This window comes from Macaca fascicularis, chromosome 5 (genome assembly GCF_037993035.2).
Source record: "Macaca fascicularis isolate 582-1 chromosome 5, T2T-MFA8v1.1".
Lineage (NCBI taxonomy): Eukaryota > Metazoa > Chordata > Mammalia > Primates > Cercopithecidae > Macaca > Macaca fascicularis.
In genome coordinates this window covers 178,705,081-178,724,103 of record NC_088379.1, presented here as the reverse complement: position 1 = coordinate 178,724,103, position 19,023 = coordinate 178,705,081, and the positions used below count along the sequence as shown (strand labels likewise).

Below are 19,023 nucleotides of genomic sequence, written 5' to 3'. Positions count from 1 at the left end.
GGCCATGAGTCTTCATGATATTATTTTTACATGTCCTCGCCACCCTATTCCATTTATCCTCTGCTACACGTCTCATTGTTTAACTTTTATGCTTATATTTAAAAATTGTGAGGTCATAAATGATCACACATTGTAATCCTACCTTATTTGTACTTCCCTTTTTATTCTGCATCACCTAGAATTGCACTGATGAGATCTTCATGGCTTCTAAAATGTTTTAGACTCTCTTCCAGAAATTCATGTTTTGATACCAAGTCTATTTTCTTCTCTGAATTCTTTTGGAACTCTGCTTTCCTAAAACTTTGGATACTGTATGAGTCTGTTCTGGCTGCTGCAACAAAATATCATGACTAGCTGACTTAAAGGTTAGAAATTTATTTCTTACAGTTCTGGAGGCTGGGACTTCCAATATTAATGGATCTTGGCATCTGAAAAGGGCCTGTGTCTTTTTGCCAGATATGCCTTCTAGCTGTGTTCTCAAATGATGGAATGGGAGAGCCAGCTCTCTGGGGTCTCTTGTATATGGGCACTAATCCTAGCTATGAGGCTCTGCTCTCATGACCTAATCATCTCTCAAAGGCCCTACCTCTCAATACTATCATCTTGAGTGTTAGGATTTTAACACATGAATTTTAGGGGACTCAAACATTGGGACCATAGCAGATACCAAGTTTAACTATCTTCACATTTTCACTCATTGGCTCTCAAAGACTCTCAGATAACCTTATTGTTTTTATTTTTCAGAGATTTTAACATTTCCTTTTTGATAACCAGGCAAGTTTTGTTGTTGGTAAGAATAAGTTCAAAATTTTATTTCTGTTGGTTTTGTGTTCTAATTTCCCAGATATATAACTGATATCAAGAGAAACTTAGCCTAGTTCACACATTTGCCTATATCCAAGGCTACACTGGATGTGGACTCTAGGAAGGCCAATATTTGGGTATCCCTCAGACTAATATTTGCTGAATATTTGTCCAATATTTGTTTAGTGGAAGGGGAAATAAACCAAGTTTTGTTAATTAAAATTTTCACGTTTACATTCAAAATAATGTATTTATATTTATTACACATACTGTCTATAGATGCTTTGTTTTCTAAAAACTTTTAATTTGGGAATAATTCAAACTTCAAGAAAAGTTGTAAGAGAAAGAATCATATACAGAGTGCTTGTTTAGTCTTTACCCAGATTTACCCATTCTTAACGTTTAGCCTCATTTGCTTTTATTTTATCATTTGCTTACTACCTACTTACCTACCCATCTACCCACCTAAATACCTACCCACCTATCTAATCTATCTAATATACCTACCTAATCCATCCATCTTTCTATTTACGTATTTTTTTCTGAACTATTTGAGAGTAAATTTAATACATTATGACTCTTTACCCCTAATACTTCAGAGTATATTTTTTAAGAATAAAAATATCCTTTTAAGAATAAGGATATTTATTTATATAACTGTGTATATTTATCATCTTCAATACATTTAACTTTAATCTCTCATCTATATTCCATCAATTGATCTAATTATGTTCTATATAACATTATCTTTGTTCTAGCTTAGTGTCCACTCTAGGAACTGGATGGCATGTAGTTGTCATGTTCCTTTAACATTTTAAATTGGAACATTTCCACATTTTTTTTGTCCTTTATGACATTGACAGTTTTGAAAACTAGTCCCTCAGTTTTATTTGTCTGTTTGTTTGTTTTTAATGGAGCTCTCTGGCCAGGTGTGGTGACTCACGCCTTGTAATCCCAGCAATTTGGGAGGCTGAGGTTGGCAGATAGCTGGAGCTCAGGAGTTTGAGACCAGCCAGGGCAGCGTGGCAAGACCCTGTCTTTATATATATAAAAAAAAAAAAAAAAAGGTAATTAGCTAGGTGTGCTGGCGGCCATCTGTGGTCCCAGCTACTTGGGAGGCTAAATGGGAGAATTGCTCGAGCCTGTGAGGTCGAAGCTACAGTGAACCGAGATTGCGCCCCTGCACTCCAGCCTGGGCAAGAGTGAGACTGTCTCAAAATAAATAAATAAATAAATAATAAAATATAAATTGAGAACTCCTCATTTGGTACCTGTCTAATGTTTCTTCATTATTTAATTGAAGTTAGAGAAGCCTCAGCCAGAATACTGCGTAGAAGCCATACTCCTCTCAGGGCATCATGTCCATCTGCCTCCCGCTGATGCTGTTAACTTTTATCATCCGATCAGGATGTTGCCTGCCTCCTCCATTGTATAGCTATTACTTTGTCTCCTTTCAAGGAGGAGAAATTTATAAGTCACACTTTCAAGTCCATGCAAATATCCTGCTCCTTATCAAATTTGCCCCTTTGATTTAGCTCCCATCAGTGATTTTTGCCGACTTAGTCTTTACAATAATAATTTTCCACCCCTACCTCAGTTCTTGAATCAAACATTTCTCAAGAGGCATTAGAGACAAAGTTTGCTCATTCCTTCTAGGAAAATTAAGAGATTTGCATTTATTTACAAATATACATACACAGGCATACCTATTCATATGTATTTACACACATGTTTATACAAAGAGGCACAGATATGTGTGTTATGTTTGTATATGTGTATGTGCATATGTGTGTGTACATATATATATGCACATGCAACATATGCACATACACATAATAGCTATATGTATATGTAAATGTTTTAGAAATCATGAATCCTTACAAGGATTTTGCCATCCCCTGTTTCTTGTTAGTATGTCCCTTCTTCCATTTGAGATCTCTGACTCCCAACATAAGCACATTTGCTTATTTGTTCAAATCTTTAACATATCTAATAGTTTCAGAATTGTTTCTCTTAGATCACTACAAATAACCAAAAATTTCTACTAAAAGGAACTCAGAATCTGTTTGTAGTTCTCTCTCCTACCTCGACTCTGCCCATGACTGAGGGTATATAAATACCATTAATTACTTAGATCAGTTTTTCACACCCCCCTTAAAGGGACTATGTCATTCATTTGAAATACATTCCAGTCCATTTGTTTCTATTTACTTTAATACTAGGAATTTTCTTCTCACCCTTGCTGACTTAATTTTACTTTTTGATTTCAAAAAAATTTAGCATGCTCCAAAAACTTCAAAATTATTTAAAAAATGTATACCCAAAGAATTATCACACCTTTCCTTTCTGTAGCCCCTTTATCTCATTTCTTCCCTGACCCTATAGATAATAAAATGTTTTGTTTGTTGGTTTATACTTTGTGTGTGTGTCTTGTTTTTAAAGATAAATGATATATGTATCTTACTTTCTCTTGTTTCTTGTACAAAAGGTAGCATACTACATATGCTTGTTTGCACTTACCCTTTGGTATTTCACAATGTCTTCTAGTCCTACATATAAGTTCATGAAGATCTTTTCTGTTTTTTACAACTACATAGTACTCCTTTGAGTGTTTGTAATATGGTTAATTAAACCAACTCCTAGGCTTGGAGGACATCTAGGTAATTTCCAGTGTTTCACAATTACAATTGCTGTAATGGATAACCATATATATATATATATGCATATACATATTTTATGTAATTAGAGGTTGGTCTTTATGATAAATTCCTAGAATATTAAATGAATAAATTTGCAAATTCCGCTTTATAAAGATTGAGCCATTTTGAGTTCCCACTGGCAATGTATGAGAACTTCAATTTCCCAATGTCATCAACAAAAATATATCATCAGGTTTTTACTTTTTGCCAAACTAACAGGTGAGAAACTGTGTTCCACTGCAGTTTAATTTGGATTTTTCTAACATAAGTAAAGTTGAACATCTTTTCATGTATTGAAGGACTATTTTTATATCTCTTTCTGTCCTTCTATGTTCATGACAATTTGACCTTTTCTTCCCCCTATAGGATTTTTGTTGTTCTTTTCTTCAAATTTTGTAAGTTCTTTGAATATTACAGAAATTACCCTTCTCTGTCATATATGCTGTAGATATTTTTTCCTAGTTTGTTATTTGTCTTTTGAATTTGTTTATGATGTTTGGCCCTTATTTTTTTCCATGAAATTTATAAATTTATATAGTACAACTTATCATAATTTCCTTTGTTGAATCTGGATTTTCATTTATACTTAGAAAGTTTTTCTTCATCCAGACAGAGAAGAATTTACTGATGCTCTCTTGTAGTGCCTGTATAATTCATGTTTACTTCCACATCTCTGATTTATTTGATGTAAAAGCTGAATCTAATTTTGTTTTTTCCCAAGTGGCCATCCAGTTGTCCCAATAAATTTATTAAAAACGAGGCAAAAAAAAAAAAAAACTTTTACATCAGTCACTTGAAAACCACTGTTACTATATACTAGATCCCCATATGTAGCGGGATTATCTCTTTGTTATTATTCTGTTGTGTTGGTCTTTTATCTGTTCATGCACAAGTATCACACTGTTTTGACTAAAATGCTTTGTAGTATGTTCTCTTATTTTGTAGGCCTAGTACCTGATAATTAATTGCCTTTCTTCCCAGTGTTTTTCTTGCTAGTCATCTGTGTTTATTATTTCACATGAATTTAGGTACCAAATTGCCTAGCTCTGCTAAAAAGAAAGTCACTGGTATTTTTATTGGGATTATAGTAAATGTATGAATTAATTAATGGAGAACTGGCATCATACTGTTGAGACATCCAATGCTAGAATAAGGAATGTCTTTCTTTTTGTCATGAATACTTTTGCTTCCAATAGCATAGTTTTCTTCTGTAAGTATTTATTGTTAAATGTACTCCTATGATTGCTTTTTGCTGTTGCTGCTATAATTGGTTTTGGTACTCCATTAAAAAGATATTTTAAGAGTTGGGGGAGGGGGTGGAGCAAGATGGCCGAATAGGAGCAGCTCCAGTCTCCAACTCCCAGCGCGAGCGACACAGAAGACCGGTGATTTCTGCATTTTCAACTGAGGTACTGGGTTCATCTCACTGGGGAGTGCCGGACGATCGGTGCTGGTCAGCTGCTGCAGCCCGACCAGCGAGAGCTGAAGCAGGGCGAGGCATTGCCTCACCTGGGAAGCGCAAGGGGGAAGGGAGTCCCTTTTCCTAGCCAGGGGAACTGAGACACACAACACCTGGAAAATCGGGTAACTCCCACCCCAATATTGCGCTTTAAGCAAACAGGAACACCAGGAGATCATATCCCACACTTGGCCGGGAGGGTCCCACACCCACGGAGCCTCCCTCATTGCTAGCGCAGCAGTCTGTGATCTACCAGCAAGGCAGCAGCGAGGCTGGGGGAGGGGCGCCCGCCATTGCTGAGGCTTAAGTAGGTAAACAAAGCTGCTGGGAAGCTCGAACTGGGTGGAGCTCACAGCAGCTCAAGGAAACCTGCCTGTCTCTGTAGACTCCACCTCTGGGGACAGGGCACAGTAAACTAAACAAACGCAGCAGACACCTCTGCAGACGCAAACGACTCTGTCTGACAGCTTTGAAGAGAGCAGTGGATCTCCCAACACGGAGGTTGAGATCTGAGAAGGGACAGACTCCCTGCTCAAGTGGGTCCCTGACACCTGAGTGGCCTAACTGGGAGACATCCCCCACTAGGGGCAGTCTGACACCCCACACCTCACAGGGAGGAGTACACCCCTGAGAGGAAGCTTCCAAAGCAAGAATCAGACAGGTACACTCGCTGTTCAGAAATATTCTATCTTCTGCAGCCTCTGCTGCTGATACCCAGGCAAACAGGGTCTGGAGTGGACCTCAAGCAATCTCCAACAGACCTACAGCTGAGGGTCCTGACTGTTAGAAGGAAAACTATCAAACAGGAAGGACACCTACACCAAAACCCCATCAGTACATCACCATCATCAAAGACCAGAGGCAGATAAAACCACAAAGATGGGGAAAAAGCAGGGCAGAAAAGCTGGAAATTCAAAAAATAAGAGCGCATCTCCCCCGGCAAAGGAGCACAGCTCATCGCCAGCAACGGATCAAAGCTGGACGGAGAATGACTTTGATGAGATGAGAGAAGAAGGCTTCAGTCCATCAAATTTCTCAGAGCTAAAGGAGGAATTACGTACCCAGCGCAAAGAAACTAAAAATCTTGAAAAAAAAGTGGAAGAATTGATGGCTAGAGTAATTAATGCAGAGAAGGTCATAAACGAAATGAAAGAGATGAAAACCATGACACGAGAAATACGTGACAAATGCGCAAGCTTCAGTAACCGACTCGATCAACTGGAAGAAAGAGTATCAGCGATTGAGGATCAAATGAATGAAATGAAGCGAGAAGAGAAACCAAAAGAAAAGAAGAAAAAGAAATGAACAAAGCCTGCAAGAAGTATGGGATTATGTAAAAAGACCAAATCTACGTCTGATTGGGGTGCCTGAAAGTGAGGGGGAAAATGGAACCAAGTTGGAAAACACTCTTCAGGATATCATCCAGGAGAACTTCCCCAACCTAGTAGGGCAGGCCAACATTCAAATCCAGGAAATACAGAGAACGCCACAAAGATACTCCTCGAGAAGAGCAACTCCAAGACACATAATTGCCAGATTCACCAAAGTTGAAATGAAGGAAAAAATCTTAAGGGCAGCCAGAGAGAAAGGTCGGGTTACCCACAAAGGGAAGCCCATCAGACTAACAGCAGATCTCTCAGCAGAAACTCTACAAGCCAGAAGAGAGTGGGGGCCAATATTCAACATTCTTAAAGAAAAGAATTTTAAACCCAGAATTTCATATCCAGCCAAACTAAGTTTCATAAGTGAAGGAGAAATAAAATCCTTTACAGATAAGCAAATGCTTAGAGATTTTGTCACCACTAGGCCTGCCTTACAAGAGACCCTGAAGGAAGCACTAAACATGGAAAGGAACAACCAGTACCAGCCATTGCAAAAACATGCCAAAATGTAAAGACCATTGAGGCTAGGAAGAAACTGCATCAACTAACGAGCAAAATAACCAGTTAATATCATAATGGCAGGATCAAGTTCACACATAACAATATTAACCTTAAATGTAAATGGACTAAATGCTCCAATTAAAAGACACAGACTGGCAAACTGGATCAAGAGTCAAGACCCATCAGTCTGCTGTATTCAGGAGACCCATCTCACACGCAGAGACATACATAGGCTCAAAATAAAGGGATGGAGGAAGATTTACCAAGCAAATGGAGAACAAAAAAAAGCAGGGGTTGCAATACTAGTCTCTGATAAAACAGACTTTAAACCATCAAAGATCAAAAGAGACAAAGAAGGCCATTACATAATGGTAAAGGGATCAATTCAACAGGAAGAGCTAACTATCCTAAATATATATGCACCCAATACAGGAGCACCCAGATTCATAAAGCAAGTCCTTAGAGACTTACAAAGAGACTTAGACTCCCATACAATAATAATGGGAGACTTCAACACTCCACTGTCAACATTAGACAGATCAACGAGACAGAAAGTTAACAAGGATATCCAGGAATTGAACTCATCTCTGCAGCAAGCAGACCTAATAGACATCTATAGAACTCTCCACCCCAAATCAACAGAATATACATTCTTCTCAGCACCACATCATACTTACTCCAAAATTGACCACGTAATTGGAAGTAAAGCACTCCTCAGCAAATGTACAAGAACAGAAATTATAACAAACTGTCTCTCAGACCACAGTGCAATCAAACTAGAACTCAGGACTAAGAAACTCAATCAAAACCGCTCAACTACATGGAAACTGAACAACCTGCTCCTGAATGACTACTGGGTACATAACGAAATGAAGGCAGAAATAAAGATGTTCTTTGAAACCAATGAGAACAAAGATACAACATACCAGAATCTCTGGGACACATTTAAAGCAGTGTGTAGAGGGAAATTTATAGCACTAAATGCCCACAAGAGAAAGCAGGAAAGATCTAAAATTGACACTCTAAACATCGCAATTAAAAGAACTAGAGAAGCAAGAGCAAACACATTCGAAAGCTAGCAGAAGGCAAGAAATAACTAAGATCAGAGCAGAACTGAAGGAGATAGAGACACAAAAAACCCTCCAAAAAATCAATGAATCCATGAGTTGGTTTTTTGAAAAGATCAACAAAATTGACAGACCACTAGCCAGACTAATAAAGAAGAAAAGAGAGAAGAATCAAATTGACGCCATTAAAAATGATAAAGGGGATATCACCACTGACCCCACAGAAATACAAACTACCATCAGAGAATACTATAAACACCTCTACGCAAATAAACTGGAAAATCTAGAAGAAATGGATAATTTCCTGGACACTTACACTCTTCCAAGACTAAACCAGGAAGAAGTTGAATCCCTGAATAGACCAATAGCAGGCTCTGAAATTGAGGCAACAATTAATAGCCTACCAACCAAAAAAAGTCCAGGACCAGATGGATTCACAGCTGAATTCTACCAGAGGTACAAGGAGGAGTTGGTACCATTCCTTCTGAAACTATTCCAATCAATAGAAAAAGAGTGAATCCTCCCTAACTCATTTTATGAGGCCAACATCATCCTGATACCAAAGCCTGGCAGAGACACAACAAAAAAAGAGAATTTTAGACCAATATCCCTGATGAACATCGATGCAAAAATCCTCAATAAAATACTGGCAAACCGGATTCAGCAACACATCAAAAAGCTTATCCACCATGATCAAGTGGGCTTCATCCTTGGGATGCAAGGCTGGTTCAACATTCGCAAATCAATAAACATAATCCAGCATATAAACAGAACCAAAGACAAGAACCACATGATTATCTCAATTGATGCAGAAAAGGCTTTTGACAAAATTCAACAGCCCTTCATGCTAAAAACGCTCAATAAATTCGGTATTGATGGAACGTACCTCAAAATAATAAGAGCTATTTATGACAAACCCACAGCCAATATCATACTGAATGGGCAAAAACTGGAAAAATTCCCTTTGAAAACTGGCACAAGACAGGGATGCCCTCTCTCACCACTCCTATTCAACATAGTGTTGGAAGTTCTGGCTAGGGCAATCAGGCAAGAGAAAGAAATCAAGGGTATTCAGTTAGGAAAAGAAGAAGTCAAATTGTCCCTGTTTGCAGATGACATGATTGTATATTTAGAAAACCCCATTGTCTCAGCCCAAAATCTCCTTAAGCTGATAAGAAACTTCAGCAAAGTCTCAGGATACAAAATTAATGTGCAAAAATCACAAGCATTCTTATACACCAGTAACAGACAAACAGAGAGTCAAATCAGGAATGAACTCCATTCACAATTGCTTCAAAGAGAATCAAATACCTAGGAATCCAACTTACAAGGGATGTAAAGGACCTCTTCAAGGAGAACTACAAACCACTGCCCAGTGAAATAAAAGAGGACACAAACAAATGGAAGAACATACCATGCTCATGGATAGGAAGAATCAATATCGTGAAAATGGCCATACTGCCCAAGGTAATTTATAGATTCAATGCCATCCCCATCAAGCTACCAATGAGTTTCTTCACAGAATTGGAAAAAACTGCTTTAAAGTTCATATGGAACCAAAAAAGAGCCCGCATCTCCAAGACAATCCTAAGTCAAAAGAACAAAGCTGGAGGCATCACGCTACCTGACTTCAAACTATACTACAAGGCTACAGTAACCAAAACAGCATGGTACTGGTACCAAAACAGAGATATAGACCAATGGAACAGAACAGAGTCCTCAGAAATAATACCACACATCTACAGCCATCTGATCTTTGACAAACCTGAGAGAAACAAGAAATGGGGAAAGGATTCCCTATTTAATAAATGGTGCTGGGAAAATTGGCTAGCCATAAGTAGAAAGCTGAAACTGGATCCTTTCCTTACTCCTTATACGAAAATTAATTCAAGATGGATTAGAGACTTAAATGTTAGACCTAATACCATAAAAATCCTAGAGGAAAACCTAGGTAGTACCATTCAGGACATAGGCATGGGCAAAGACTTCATGTCTAAAACACCAAAAGCAACGGCAGCAAAAGCCAAAATTGACAAATGGGATCTCGTTAAACTAAAGAGCTTCTGCACAGCAAAAGAAACTACCATCAGAGTGAACAAGCAACCTACAGAATGGGAGAAAATTTTTGCAATCTACTCATCTGACAAAGGGCTAATATCCAGAACCTACAAAGAACTCAAACAAATTTACAAGAAAAAAACAAACAACCCCATCAAAAAGTGGGCAAAGGATATGAACAGACATTTCTCAAAAGAAGACATTCATACAGCCAACAGACACATGAAAAAATGCTCATCATCACTGGCCATCAGAGAAATGCAAATCAAAACCACAATGAGATACCATCTCACACCAGTTAGAATGGCGATCATTAAAAAGTCAGGAAACAACAGGTGCTGGAGAGGATGTGGAGAAACAGGAACACTTTTACACTGTTGGTGGGATTGTAAACTAGTTCAACCATTATGGAAAACAGTATGGCGATTCCTCAAGGATCTAGAACTAGATGTACCATATGACCCAGCCATCCCATTACTGGGTATATACCCAAAGGATTATAAATTATGCTGCTATAAAGACACATGCACACGTATGTTTATTGCGGCACTATTCACAATAGCAAAGACTTGGAATCAACCCAAATGTCCATCAGTGACAGATTGGATTAAGAAAATGTGGCACATATACACCATGGAATACTATGCAGCCATAAAAAAGGATGAGTTTGAGTCCTTTGTAGGGACTTGGATGCAGCTGGAATCCATCATTCTTAGCAAACTATCACAAGAACAGAAAACCAAACACCGCATGTTCTCACTCATAGGTGGGAACTGAACAATGAGATCACTCGGACTCAGGAAGGGGAACATCACACACCGGGGCCTATCATGGGGAGGGGGGAGGGGGGAGGGATTGCATTGGGAGTTATACCTGATGTAAATGACGAGTTGATGGGTGCAGCACAGCAACATGGCACAAGTATGCACATGTAACAAACCTGCACGTTATGCACATGTACCCTACAACTTAAAGTATAATAATAATAAATAAATTTTAAAAAAAAGAAATTAACAACAACAAAAAAAAAGAGTTGGGAAGTTGTCTTTTATTTATATTTTTCTGTCATTCGCTACAGCTTGCATAGGTGTAATTAGAAAGTTTAGTTCAAAATAATGTAAATGCTTGTTTTCTCCTGGCTTTCATGCCTGTTAAATCATCTCATTTATCTGCATTTCTATATTTTTCAATTTCCATTTGCAATGCTTTGGGATAAACAACTTCTTAAGGAGTATGTAACAATTGAAATTTTAAATAATTATTTCAATAATTTCATAAATCACCTTTCCAGTAAAGCCTTGTATTTTTTCTGAATTTTCGTGAACTCTCCCTGCAACTCTATGCTCTCTTGTGAATCACAGCCAAAATTAAATACTCATCAAGAAATAGACTGTTGTGGACAAAGGCAAGAAATGTTTTTTATTTTCATTATGAGAGGGACCAAGTGACAGTTTATCGGTTATGTACAAAGTGTTCTGCAGAAAACCTAGTTTCCTGGCATCATATTTATTATTTATTCTAGTAGTTTATGTAGCTCAGTGACCTGGACAGATTGCTTCATTTGCCTATTTTTTAATCTAGCTCTTCCAGCAATCCTGTTTTGGGTATGTTTTAACCATGAAATGATGTTCGTACGTGCCCAAAAAGTGAGCCTACTTCTTTTGATCAACAGAACATCAAATGAACCTATTTTGGCTGACATGCAGGAAATATATTTTTCTCAGATGAAGTATGAATTTTAGTGCTATATAATATGCTATTCGATGTAGGAATTCCAATCTTTATTATTAAACAAGTCTGTCATTATTATTTTAAAGAAAGATACGCTTTTCATTGCTGTATTCACTTCCTGTTAAGTATGTAATATGCATATTTTTCCAGAAGGAGATTTGAAACATTATTTTTATTATTCTTAATTAATAATTATTGTGAACCTCGAAGTGTGAGAGGTCTTGGCTGTATCATCCCAGCAACTTTTCGCACATAAGCAACATCACGTTCCGCACAGGGAAAACTAAGAGAATAATCAGCCTTTGCCAAAACCCAGTGCCCTGTCACAGGAAAGAATCATCTCTGATCACTGTCTGATCTCATTTCAGAGCACCAGGCATTGCAGATTACCGGAGAGATAGTTTATTTTTTCCCATAAGTCCCATTGCTAGAATTTAAAACCCAAATTAAATTATTAGAACATCACAGCAAAATACTGTTGTTGTATATTTTGAAAGGAAAAACAACAGAAATAGAAAAAGCAACCAGGAAGAGTGCTGTTAACTTTCTGAATATATATTAAATATTGATTTACTTGGATTCCCACTTTGAAAAACAAAGTAATGTTAGCCTACAGTTACAGCACTAAAATTATCTGTAAAAATTTAAGAGAGTTTTTACTTTTGCCCCTTTGGCTTTGAGAAAACACATTATCAGCTGTCTAAATGCAGAGGATGTTGTGTCACCAACATGAAAAGCAACACTGTGCCACTGGCATTTAAAGTCCTGACCTAGGTTATGTGCTTATAATACCATCTCCTTCAAGGAAGATTGGCTACTTGCCACCGAGTACGTACATACATGTTACAAAGACAGGCTCTCTGTACACGTCTCCCTGGAACTCTGCTCACTTGTGAATCACAACCGTATCTGGAGATATGGCATAATGTCAACGAAATATGCAAATACATGAATAAATGATTTCTTCTTTATCTGGCTATTTGGTGTTATTTATCACAGGCCATAGTAGCATGATAAACTCCAAGAAATTCTGTTTGGAATTTTAAAGTGTTCCTAGGTTCAGCTAAGGATGGTGTGGGATTCCCGCTTTGGTTCCATTTCAATGACATTTTGTGTCTCAAAAGTACTGAAACAGGAAGGTTTTCTGGGAAGGAAAGTATTTGACCAGGAGAATTTGTCTTTTGCTGTCACAATCTTCAGCTACCATTCAGCTAAATGTTGTTTGGAATAATACGGCCTTAATGCCCCTCTCTCCTGCTGAATTGCTCAGACGGGTAGGAGATTAGAGTGAAAAGAGGTGCCGGTATTATCTGTGCGAATGCGCCAGGGGTCACGCTACACTAACAGGGCCGCCCCAGTCAGGGTGACAGAACCCAGCTGCTGGCTCCAGGCTCCATCGTCAGAAGGTTCCACTTACTGCAGAACTCTGTCTCCAGAGAGCGTGGATTCTAACTAGTTTCTTTCCACCTCTAAAAAACAGGCGAACTCATCATTATTGTCCTCATTTTTTTAGGAAGGACCCACATGTGAAACCACTTACCTGTTTAACCCTATGAACTTGAAGAGAACATGTAATGCCACTTGAAATACCTAAGCTCAGGTTCTGCCTTCAGTGACTCCTGGTAGTAGTGCCCTAAGGAGCCATTTATCAACAAGGTAAAAGTATGTGATTTTTAAAAAAATGTACACACATTCTCCACCATGAGATTTGATGTGATTGCATTCTACAAATTGTTTAGTTCTTTGTTATTTATCCTGGAAAAAGGTCACATTCTATGCACACGGATCATTGTGCACTTGCATTTTAATCTTCAAGAATCTTCTTGGTACTTCTTTTAATTTTTAAGGAAAATAATTTTTCCTCTGAACACTCCTTATTCGTGGTAATCCTTTTTCTTTGTAAGGTGGGAAGAAAATTCCCAGTCTTGTTTGGCTTAGGGCTAATTCTGAAAGCCGCTCTCCTCTGTTTTCTTGTTTGTTTCTGAGGGTGACATTCTTTGGGTCAAGGGAACTCAGAATCTGGGATGACAACTTTGCCAGTAGAGGGAGATAGAGCTATCTAACAGCTTTACAGGGCACAACCTAAGGCCAGACTCATTTTTTTGCATGAAGTTGCTTCTTAGGGCTGTATCGATAATAAAAACTGCTTACATTGTTATTCCTATAAAAGTGAAGAAGTAAATGAAACCATCCAGACCCTTCGAGGAGAACAAGTCAGGAGAAGCTTACTGGTTTTCAAAGTTGTCTTGAAAAGTGAGTCCTTTTTGAAAGACAATTTTTAAAATTATGTTTATTAGACAACCATAATTTAAAAAACATTATTAAAACAAACTTACATTTACACAGGGCCAAAAAGGGTGGGGAAAATTCATCCTGGAGCTCAAAGCCCAAGGGAGCCCTCGGATTTGATTACTTGTTACATGATTGGTATTTAAATGGTCTTGCTGTGTTACTGCATGGCATAGATTCTTCTCATCAGTGAATGTACTTGCACTGGGGAAAAAAAGGCTATGAAAGCATTTTTGGTGCCCTATTTTTTCATTTATCAGCATTTGTAATTATAGTTAAGTGCTTCCAAAACAGGGTTTCCATCTAAGAAAGGTCCTGCCTTTATGTGATGCTTTTAACTTTTCAAAGTATTTTTATGTGTACTATCTCATTTTAAAGTAGATCTGACACAACCCCAATCTATTAAGGAAGTGACCCTTTAAACCTAAAACACTCTGGCATTTTCCGAGCTAGACTTATCTTAGCTACCATTATAAAACTTAATGAAAGTAATGGTGATACTAAAACTTCCATATTCAGAACAAAATTTATCTAGGTAGAAGATTTGCAAGGAGCCATTCAGTTATTCTTTTAATATCCAGCGGGCTTTTACATTTTTATTTCAATGAGTTGAAGTTATCTGTTGTTTGTGTTAAAAGTAATACTGTCAAGAATTTTATTATGTCCACCACTGTAGCCAATAGACTGAAAATTTTGTGGAAAAAGGTTTTGTGAGTGTGTCCAGACTCACCCATAAAATAATAGGAAGTTTGAGTTATCCATTTTTCAAGATATTTCTTAGAACATGATACATTTTAACCTCTTAAAGAGTTGTACCATGCCCTTTTTGAAGCACATGCTCCCTCCATGGTATCTTAAGAAACATTGGATATTCCAACACTGTTTTTGATTGTCTACATTTCTGTAGCTAGGAAACTGGAAAGTCTAATCTGGTTCTTGTCCATCTTCTGGAATAACAAGGCCATTCTGTTACAGGCCAGCAGAGATATTGACTCTGTCAAAGTTGTTGATTCCATTCTGAATAACCATCCGAATGTGTATGACTGAGTGGTCATGCATTTAGTAGCGCTGAGAAATGAGGATGCTGGGTACAAGCAGTAAAAATCAATTGCTTCAGCTGGGCTAAAATTTCCTGGGGAAATGTTTTTCCCCAAGCTTGAGCCAAGTCTGAGATAAAAAAGCACTATTGTCATCTCCTGAAACTAAATTAGCCGGGAATCTTGGCTGGTTTCTTGATATTTCCAAACTCTGTCGTTTTCTCTATGATTTTCTTCTTTTTTCTAAGTTTGTTGCACTTATAAATTCTATACAAAAAATTATTACTGGGGCTATGTGTAGTTAACATGTACAGAAATACATGTTATTTTCTTCTAATTTAGGCAGGAGCAGTGAATTTTGATTTAGTAATGGTTCCCTTGCACTTTTATCATAGTGTAAGAGAGGGAATGATTTTGAAAGCTATTGCTTTTTACCTTTAAAATTTATGACATTCTTTGTTGGTTGAACTTGAGGAAATAATAGATTACGGGAGAAAAGTTACCATGTAAGTAACCACTCATTTCAGGAAAAAATACTGATTTTACATTTAAACAATTTTTTAAATTGTACCTTAGTGCCAACATTGAAGTATTTTTAAATTTCATTTTATTATAATTGTAATTAATAAAGCCTGCTATAATCATATTCTACATGTTTCTGTAGGTAGCTACCTCATAGGGCTTTTATGAAGATTTAATGCAATAACTTATATGAAAATACTTAACTACATACAGAAAGTTTCTAGTTACTATTACTGTAATTATTTTACTAAACATATTCAAGGCATCTTTGAGGTTCAGCACAACCTTAGGGTTAGAATCTGAAACATAAAACAGAAAAAGACTGTTTTATACAAAGATGAACTTCTTGAAATTAGTAAATCCCATGATATTCCTGTTTTAATAAATGTTGTAAACTTAAGAATAAATATATGCAACCACTTTCAGATATGGCATTGTCTTTTTCACATCTTTAGGCTTCCAAATACCTCTGAAGTACGTATTTATGCTTTACTTAGCTGAGAAAACTGAGACCAAAGAGAGGAAGCTAATTGTTAAATTTCATTAATAGGTTAGTCTCAAAATGGCAATTAAATTTAAATCTTCCAGTTTCAAGTCTGAGATTTCTTCCATAGTTCATTCATAGTTCCTGGTCTTATAGCTTCACGTTAATTATTATTATCAGATTGTTTCCTTAATTTCCAGGTATTTATACCAAGATCCTGCTTTAAATGGAAACTCAGATGGCTGAGGTTTACTGACACATTTACTTTGTCTATAATTTCCTCAAATGTATTTATTGACCAACTACTGTGGGGTCAGACACTATACAAGATGCTAAGAACAAAACAGACAAAAACATCTACCATCTTGGAGTGAACCTGCTGGGGCTGGGGAGTAAAGTGGCAGTGGCAGGGGAGATGAAACAAGATAAATAAGTAAAATATACAGTATGACAGAAGGAGCTGAGGAGAAAAATAAAACAGGCAAGGGAGCTGAAGAGTATCAAGTGTTGGAAGAGCTGCAATTTTAAATAGGGTGTCCCGGCAAGGCCTTGCCAGGAAGGAGCCATTTGAATCAGGACCTGAAACTGAGGAGTGAGCCTGGGGAAGAGCTGGAAGAAGAGGATGTTAGGTTGCATGGCTGCCAGTTCTGGGAGGAAGAAGCATACAGGACATGTTGGAACCAACAAGCAGCCCCCAGTATAAGTAGAAGTTCAGGTCAAGAAGTAGCAGAGGCCAGACCATGAGCTTTTACTCATAATGAGACGAGAAGTTATTGCAGGACTAAGGGCAGAAAAAAAAGTCAAGGTCAGATGTGTTTTAACATCATAATAGGCAGTTGCAAATAAATTTAGGGAAGCAAGAACAGAAGCAGAAACAACAGTTAGGAGGATATTGCAATGATGAACAATCGGGGCTTCTAGTAGTGTGATGACGGAGGTGATGAGGTGATAAGTAATTAGAGACTAGATATATTTTGGAAATACAAACCTGTGGCAGAGATCATAGGCTGTCCTCCATAATCTGTTCACCCCTTCCTCTTGGTCATATGGGTGCTCAGCTAGAGACTACATTTCCAAACATCCTTTGTAGCAAAGATTGTCCATATGAGTAGGGTTTCACCAGTGAGATGTAAGTAGAAGGGATGTGTGCAGACTCCAAGCTATCTTCCTAATGATAATTGCCCTGCATTTGCTTCTCCTTTTTCCTTCTTTCTTTCTAGAAACCAGGGCACTTGGAATATATTGAGGGAAGCAGATCTGTCCTCCTGTCATGGAGTCCTGACTACCTCTTCCCTGAACTCTTACATGAGAAAGAACAAACTTCTAAGGTTGTTAGCCTCTATTTTGTGGTCTCCTTATTAGAGCAACTGAGTCTATACCCTAACAAATAGACGTTCATAAGATTTGCTGATGGATCAGATGTGAATGGGAGACAAGAAGAAGAGGTAAGGATGGTTCTAAGGCTTTTGGCCTGAGCAAAATGTGTCATTTACTAAGATGCAGAAGACTATGGGAAGAACATATTTGGCAAGATAATCAAGAATACAGTCTTGGGCATGGCACATTGGAGATGTCTAGTAGACATATCTTTTCAAAATAATTTTTCACTAGCCTTACTAGTACTTGCTTAAAAAAAAAAAACCCCACTAAGCTCTCTAGGTGCACTAAGCATTGCACAAAACTAAAAGGAGATACTCTCCTATTTTCTAGGGGTTCACAATTTAATGTAAGTCATACAGTTGGCTCAGTGTCAGATCAAAATTATACCCCATATTTAGAAATTTCTACAGAGGAAGCCATTCAAGTTTTAATTAAAATGTCTTTATTACTTAAGCTACTTCATACAAATTATTCTACTAGAATACCTTTATAATTGTAATGATCTCAAAACATAGGTATTTAATATATGCAAATATTATAAGCAATCTCTTCTTTATGCATAAGCAAATTTTATGTGAACATATGATTGTACCTTTTAAAACTGAGCAGAGAGGGTTTTATTAAAAACCATTTTGAACGGTTTCAATCTAGTCCAAAGGAGTGATGCTGCTCTTAGCTACTTTTCCCATTGTTGTCTTCTCTATAATCCACTCTATCCAGTTAATAACAAAGTCAAGGCCAGATATTAAGAGGCAATATAGGGACAGTGAAGGAAAATGTTTCTGACCACTAGAGGATCACTTACTTTATGCATTTATCTATCTTCTTCATGTACGTTCTTTGCATTCCGTCTCTGCACAGAGTTCTCTTAAAGTCCAAGACGTGCAGGGCGCGGTGGCTCAAGCCTGTAATCCCAGCACTTTGAGAGGCCGAGATGGGCGGATCACGAGGTCAGGAGATCCAGACCATTCTGGCTAACACGATGAAACCCCATCTCTACTAAAAAAAAATACAAAAAACTAGCCGGGCGAGGTGGCGGGTGCCTGTAGTCCCAGCTACTCGGGAGGCTGAGGCAGGAGAATGGCGGGAACCCAGGAGGCGGAGCTTGCAGTGAGCTGAGATCTGGCCACTGCACTCCAGCCTGGGCGACAGAGAGAGACTCCGTCTCAAAAAAAAAAAAAAAAAAAAAAGTCCAAGACTGCCACCCAAGGCCTACACGCTCGTTGAACAGATCTTGTTTGGGGTCTGTCTTGGGGACTTGTGAATGCCAACTTCTTTTTCTATCGCTTTCTCAGACCACTTAGGTCACATGCTCCATCATCTCAATGCCGTGTTTTCTATTACTTCCAACATTATACAACTGGAGAAACTATTCTCCAAACAGAAGAAGGCTAGAATACCAGCTAGTCTCCTCCTGTACTTAGCCAGGATGTTTTAATAGTGACATTGTATATATTTCACAATATGGATCATTAGCAATGAATGTAGGAATTTCAAAGAAGAAATTAATAACACATACTTCATCCTGAGTCCAAGTGATCTCATTGTTCAGTTCCCACCTATGAGTGAGAACATGCGGTGTTTGGTTTTCTGTTCTTGTGATAGTTTGC

At 37.8% G+C, this 19,023-nt stretch overlaps 1 long non-coding RNA gene across 1 annotated transcript in view; it reads left to right on the top strand.

Annotated features, from left to right (window-relative positions):
• Positions 1–17,478, top strand: part of LOC135970830 (uncharacterized) — a 33,824-nt gene extending 16,346 nt beyond the window's left edge. The window contains exons 2-3 of the long non-coding RNA XR_010586681.2: positions 13,215–13,363; positions 17,254–17,478. This is a non-coding gene — a long non-coding RNA (uncharacterized lncRNA). The remainder of the gene's footprint in view (positions 1–13,214; positions 13,364–17,253) is intronic.
• Positions 17,479–19,023: the final 1,545 nt, after the last annotated feature.